The 7,948-nt window shown below is 27.4% G+C and overlaps 1 protein-coding gene across 3 annotated transcripts in view; it reads left to right on the top strand.

Annotated features, from left to right (window-relative positions):
• The window catches only part of LOC136795284 (uncharacterized), a 171,632-nt gene that overhangs the window by 139,304 nt on the left and 24,380 nt on the right, over positions 1–7,948 (top strand). The gene's annotated exons all lie outside the window — the stretch shown is intronic.

The following is a 7,948-nucleotide window of genomic DNA, read 5'->3' as shown; positions in this document are numbered from 1 at the left end:
TAGGGTAAAGGTAATTTGATGGGATTTGTTGGAATTTATTTTAATCCTCCAATTACAACACCATTCTTCGAAGGCTGTGATATGGGATTGAAGAGTTTGGGATGCAATTAAAGGGTTATTATTAACAGCTAGCACACATGTGTCATCGGCATACGTGGTGAGGATAGCGCCAAAATTTAAACTTTAGTTTAACGAATTCTAAAACAATATAACTAAACAAGGCGAGAAAGTTGAGGTGTAATTACTAATTATATACAAAAATGGATAACAGTAATCAACGAAAAATAATACCATGAAATTCAATTTAAGGGGTGCCGACTAAAACCCCTCTTGTTTTAATCATATTTTCGTCCAATAAGTACCTGATTTTATTTAATTTCAAATACTCTGTAGGAATCAAGAATTTTACTAGAACTAAATGGGTGATTCAAAATGTTATACTCTGACTATAAAGAAGCAAAATGCCCCGATGCATTTTCGTGGACTTAATTACTTCTTCGGAACCTTTCTTTCACTCATTTTCCAGGGGCTTCTGCATGAAGCATGGCTGACAAGTGGAGCTCCTGCTAGGAACATTCTAGACATGTAAGGTTTTTGCCGAATAACCGTATTTTTAATGATTTATACATTATGGCCTTTTGAGTTTGTGCATTAATGTGCTTATAATCTATACTATATGATGTACTATATCAGTATAAGATTTTTATGATCTATGGTTTTTTTTTTAGAACCTTCTTACTCAAAAATGGAAAAAATAAATCTTTAACGCTTACAGGATTTTTTCGTCAACGAAACTAGAAATTCAAGATAATCTTCCTAACAAAATTCTTGTACTATACTAGCAATTTTTCTCTGTTAATAAATCTCTGAATTCCATAGAATGCTTTTAGAATAAGCATTATGGGTCTTTGGTTGAGGAATCATTTACCCCATATATTCTCCAGTTTATTAAAAATATAAAATAACCTACCATTATCTGATATTAAACGTATGCTCAGATAAGTTAATACTTAACGAGTAATATAATTAAGACATGTTTCTATTGGATGTTTCCAAATCATTAAGATATATTACTTTATGCTAAAGCATTGAGTTTCTTCATATTGGTACTTTATAAGAGATGAAATTTTCTTTTTTATTTATTTTTTTTTCAAATGCTGGATTTCATCTTTAGTGTCGCTCAATTTTATTGGAAATTTATTAGGATCGTGGAGTATTTAGGAACTATGAAAGTATTTATAAAGATGTTCTCTATATCTGAAAGTTTTTAAAAGTGCTTTCATTCTTACCTGATTGGACATATTTATTTAGAATTGTATTAATTTTAATATAACTTTTTTTAAGAATTATATTGCTTTAATAACAGCCATGAGTGGGACTTACGTTAGAATACGACAGTTTTATTGACAGGGCGTTAAATCCAAAATATACAGAAAACAATTATTTTTAATTATATTTTATAGTGACGTTATGAAGTGAATATTGCTCATAACTTCTCATTATTTTATTATTTAGTCTTATAATACACATATATAATTTATATCAATTTTTAAAAGGAAGAGTATGGTTAATATGTAGCATTAATAAATAATTAACCTTCTTTTTAATAATAAAATTGTTTATACGTTTATGACCTTATTTATGAGTATAATTTTTGATTTGAGTAGTTAAGTTACAAACACGGCCAAGTACATTTTTTCACAGAAGGATTTAGACATTGTTTCTCTCAGATGGTTTCATAATAATAAATATATTTTGTTAAAAAATGGGCTCGAAACGTGTTAAAAATGCGTTCCAACACGTGGCATCTATTAAAAAATGGCTTCACTAACGCTGTTTCGAACGCGTTCAACAGATCACAGAGTTCGGAGCACCTTACCTCGAAAAAATTCACTAAAACCTTTGGTTGAATGTTTTAATATCTTATTTTAGTCTTTGTATTGACATTCGGTTGTATGGAACACCTGAAAACATTTACGATGTGAACCTACTAATACAATCATTTAATTCAAAATTCATGTTACATAATTATATGCATCGTATATTTATTAATTATAATTTGTTATTATTTATATTATAAAATAAAAATTTCATTATTTATAATCTTAACATTTTCTTGAGACTGGTTAATATTGTTTGAATAAATAAAATTTTATTCATTTTAGTCTCAAAACATTTGTTATTCCTTCATAAGTCCGACGTTTTGGTCAATTCGGCCATCCTCAAGGACAATCTTAATAGCTGAACTATTTTAGAGTGAAATGGAGAAACGTAAGAGTGATTTTTGTTTATAATTAGTTAAGGCAATTCTTTTTTCTAAGTTTTTCGCTATATCACCTCAATATAATTGTATTACTTATATACATATACAATATATTTGTAATTGTAAAAGAAAACTGTGGGGGAAAAAATGTTTTCTTTCTATTTTATTATACCATGTAAAAATATGTAATTTATATATGTCCGATCACGGATCGATAAGTATGCTGTGTAATGTAGCAACCCGGTGTCTTTGGGCAGCATGAATGAATAACGCATTTCTCTCTCTCTGACTGATCTTCAAGTACCTCAAAAACATATATCATTAACAGCCGAGAAAAAAAATACGAAGATATTTTTCAAATATTTAATACCAGCTAAAAAGTGATAAAATAGGACTCCATGACAGAATAATGGCAAGAAAAATGAAATTTTTATTGTTTAAATGAATAAAATTTATTCCTTTATAAATCAGACGTTTCTGCCAATTCGACCATCCTCAAGGACAATCCTAATTCAATTTTAGAACCAAATCATTTAAAAAACAACTTCATGCAGGCTATTATGCTTTCTTTGTTAAAAATGATCGTGTGTTTATTTATTATACATGTATAATTTATTATTGTGTTGTAATGATTCATTTTAATTTAATTTGAACAATTTGACTAACTAGGGTAATTTGTGGACTGATATAAATGACTTGGGCAGAATAGCCCGTATGAAGTTGTTTTTTAAATGTGGTTCTAAAATTGTATTAAGACTGTCCTTGAGGATGGCCGAATTGGCCGAAATGTCGGACTTATAAAGGAATAAATTTTATTCATTGAAACAATAAAAATTTCATTTTTCTTGCCACTATTCTGTCATGGAGTCCTATTTTATCACCATTTAGCTGGTATTAAATATTTGAAAAACATCTTCGGATCTTTTTTCTTGGCTGTTAATGATATATGTTTTTGTGATACTTGAAGATCAGTCAATAGTAATACAATTATATTGAGGTGATATTATAGCGAAAAACAGTCTTGGAAAAAAGAATTTCCTTAACTTATTATAAACACAAAATGTACAAAAAACAAATTAAAATTAATGAATAGAAACAAAAAAAAAAACTAAAATCACTCTTACATTTCTCTATTTCACTCTAACATAGTTCTGCTATGTAGAAAACACGTTTACTAAACAATTGTATTTTTTGTATTTAATAATCTTAATTTGTTTTCTGTTCATTTTATTATTTAATAATTTGTTAAGGAAATTCTTTGTTTCTAAAGAAAATGTTTTTTTTTCCGTATAGTCATGCCTTACGACTATACGGAAAAAAAAATCGTGAAACGTCGGCTTGATATAGTTGTTTTAACAATGCATGATTCTAAAATATATATAGAGTATAAAATATATATAAAGAAAAATATTTATTCGGTTATTAAAAATACCCATTATTTTATTTCTACTTCACAATATTCAATCTTTACTTCTTAATTTTTTTATTACCTATAATCACAATAAATTATTGAAAATTAAACGACTGAATTTAAATCGTTGACAAAGTTTACCAATGGCTCGCACAATAAAAATATAAGTGCCTTTAATTTTGCACTTATTTAAAATGATTTTTAAATTTTTTGAGGTGCGGGAGGATTGTCTATTTCACTCTAACATAGTTCTGCTATGTAGAACACACATTTACTAAACAATTGTATTTTTTCTATTTATTAATCTTAATTTGTATTCTGTTCATTTTATTATTTAATAATTTGTTAAGGAAATTCTTTTTTTCTAAAGAAAAATTTTTTTTTCCGTATAGTCATGCCTTACGACTATACGGTAAAAAAAATCGTGAAACGTCGGCTCGATATAGTTGTTTTAACAATGGATGATTCTAAAATATATATAAAATGTTGTAATCCATTTATTTATTTTTACCTTTCCATTTTGAACGTTCTCATTTAGTGTTCTTATTTAAAATGACTTATTTAAAGTGCTCAGGACAGTGTGGATTTAGAACGCCCTATGCAAGTGCTACCAAGTTTTATTGTTAGGTCAAGTGCAATTGGCTGTCATTCGACACCGTATCAGGTTAAATGAGTCGTCGCCTATGCCCACCTTTGGTGCGTCATCTCGACATAAATGCTAAGTGTTAGATAGAAGGGAGGCAATAAGACTTAATCGCGAAAAAAAACCCTATGAAATAGTGCCAAAGTAGGTTACTTTGCTAAAGATGTTCGACTTTTTTTTTTTTTTTGTATTTTTGACATTTTTGACCTTCTCTCTGTAGTACAAAAATATTGAACTTCATCAATAAGCGAGAGTATAAATGAAGGAAAAAGCCGTTAGCTTGTTCTGATATTTATTTATTTAATTTCTTCATAAAAAATTTAATTCACTAGAGAAACTTTGCACTACTTTCTAAAATTCATCATAAACGCTTAGGATTCAATGGGTGATTAAAGGCAGTCATCATCGAAAAAAAAACACTCGAAAATACTGGAGTAAAACAGAAATAAGAAAAATATAATTCGACGAAATAACCAATGTTTCTTTTTTCATACTTAGTATAAATTTTCTCTTGAAATAAAATAATGTAGAATAAAAAATATTTATTCGGTTATTAAAAATACACGTTATTTTATTTCTACTTCACAATATTCAATCATTAAGTCTTAAATTTTTTATTACCTATAATTACAATAAATTATTGAAAATGAAACGACTGAATTTAAATCTTTAACAAGGTTTACCAATGGCTCGCACAATAAAAATATAATGGAATAATAAAAATATAAGTGCATTTAATTTTGCACTTATTTAAAATGATTTTTAAATTTTTTGAGGTGCGGGAGGATTGTCAACAACTACTCCTAATGATATGATTAAATATGTTTCATATGATACTATATTGTTAAATAATATTATGATGAATTATAATATTTAGTATAATATATTGAATACTATATTAAACTATTATATTATGTTAAACGGAATATCTAAGCAGTTATTTCTTACACTCATTTTAATTTTATTGAATAACATAGTTGGTTTCTATGGACCAATTTACAAACTTTTCTCGTCTAATCTGCCATTAAAAGAACTATGACAACATATAGATGACAGACATATTTAGAAAATGTATATACAATGAAGAGGTACTAAAGTATCGTGAGATTCTGATTGGAAATATAAAGATAAACTAAGTAATTGTATTTTAAAGTAAAACAAGCGTAACATTATTATGCAAGTTGCTTTTAAGTTTTATTTAATAACAGCTACAATCTATTGATCACAAATTAGTTGATTTAAAATTTAGAGTTTTTATAAATTCATCATAATAATTTAATAAAAGAAAAAGGAATATGTTGCTGTATGATTATGAATCAATGAGTTTTTATATATTTTATATATAAAATATGAATATTATTTGGATGAATATTATATATACCAATGAAATATTATTTGGAAACTTTTAACGACTTTGAATCCTAGTTCACACTAAAAGCTTTCAAGAAAATTGATGTGCTTTGTCAAACGTTTATTGGGTCTAGTTAAAGTAGGCCACGAAGTCTAAAAATGGCCACCTGACATTAGCCTGAGTATAGAATTATAAATATTTATTTATTATTATAAATAAACCAGGTAGTTGTTCTACCTAACCTATGTCATGACAGTTATGAAGTCGGAAATCAGTAGTTAGTTGTCCTTAATGAGCAGTTGTAGGATTTTTTTTTTTTAAATTTATTATTGGGTATTCTTTAACTGCTGTAATACATTTTAATAACTTAATTCAGATGCTTCATATTAATATATACAAGTTAATAATTAAAATGCTAATTAAAATATTAAAATATAAAGGTCAAGTACTACTGGACTCCGCTTAACCGGCAGTAAAAGTAAAATAAATGAAGTTCTAAAAAAACTTATTCGATAACGCAAGACAAAAACTTAATTTGACAACTTTGAAAAATTTAAAGACCATTGGTACACTTAAATTAAATCATGTTTGTAGATTTTTTTTAAATTATGGTCTAATAAATTTAACTTCATCATGTATTTATATACATATTACCTTTGTATTGAATATTATTTTTTCTTAATACTTTGTAGAACATGGATTAACCAGCTGTCTTGATTCCGCTTAGCGGAATTCTGTAAATTTGAAATATAGTAGTAAAATCCAAATAGAACAATTACAAAAAAATATGTGTAATGTCGATATTTATTAATAAAACGAAAGCATATTATGATAAAAAAAAACTAATAAAATTGTAATTAAATTTATATTTTACTTATACATTTACATAAGTAACATATCAAAACTATTTCTAAACAACTAAGTTGCAAATTATAATAAATGTAAATTAATTCTGGTTTATTATTAAAAATGTGACAATAAAATCAGATAATTAAATATTTTGTTAATATGCCATTGAAACAATGGTATTTTAAACAATAACGAAAATTATTATAACTAGTTTACTCCTACGATAATTCTGCCATTGCAAATCTTTTCTTCTCTTTAATTCATTCGAAGTATACGCGTTATACGAATGAGCATGGTATAAAGAATATAATATTGTCTTGGATTTGGTGAATGAATGACACAATTCTTCCTTTTTCAGCTGCAATAATTTATTTCATATAATCAGCAACAACGTTTCGGGAAATATCCCCCATCTTCAGGTTGCTGATAAAAATAACCTATATATAACACATAATTATCTCCTATATTGAATGTAGAAATTTATTCTCCTAAAAATGTATGATTGTTAACAGTAATATAGTTTTTATTCATTAAATGACAATAATATTATCCAATATTAGCAAGAATGACAATATAGGAGATAATTATATGTATATAATGATAATTATATCCCGCTGGAACATTTCACAACGGTTTTACTCTTTAAGATTATTTATTTTTTATTTTTTAAAATAGTTTAATGCCATTGGAATTTTTCATAAAGCCAGGTAAAAATTGATTTATTTGTATTCCCATTATTTTCACCATGGTTGAGGGTCGAGGTTTTTGTCATTTTGTGAGACCGCTCTTAACGAAAAAAGACAACGCCCCAGGCCGGATTTCAAAAACAGCACCGCTAATAGATTTCAGAATAGTAAGACTGTGTCCAACCACTGAGCTACGGAAGGCCCTCTGTTTAAGATTCAGCTATCTGTAAGCTTGTATTAACCCTGAATTTTACTCGCTGAGACTTCGTATTTAGGTAGTACCTGAACAGATGTTTTAGGTGAGGTAAGAATGTTGGGTCTTGATAATTTGAGACATGAAAATTTGAAATCGGGTAAGCTGTTCACTCAATCGCCATATATCTACACACAGATGGATTATAGTAAATAACTACACACTTTATTAACACAGTGGCTAGTAGGGTAAAATTATCAAGGGAAATTTGTAAAAATCAATTTTAACAATATTTATCAGTGACGATACCGTAGTAAGGTACTTAATGAACTTAGTGATATTTCATTCAGTGTCTTAAAGTATACTTTGAAGACTATTGGCCTAATACTAAAGAGCAGAAGAAGAACGAAATATGTGATAAGAATTCCATGGCGCTATGGAATGAAGTTCATCCTAACCTTAGAATGAAGTTTGATCCGTGCCTAATTTCTGTCTCGAAAACGATTCATTTTTGGGCTTTTATGTACAGGGCTCAACTTACTTTTCACAGGA

This window comes from Halyomorpha halys, unplaced genomic scaffold (genome assembly GCF_000696795.3).
Source record: "Halyomorpha halys isolate HHAL.00 unplaced genomic scaffold, Hhal_1.1 Scaffold179.1, whole genome shotgun sequence".
Lineage (NCBI taxonomy): Eukaryota > Metazoa > Arthropoda > Insecta > Hemiptera > Pentatomidae > Halyomorpha > Halyomorpha halys.
Note: the sequence above shows the minus strand (reverse complement) of the source record. Positions and strands in the feature narration are given on the sequence as shown.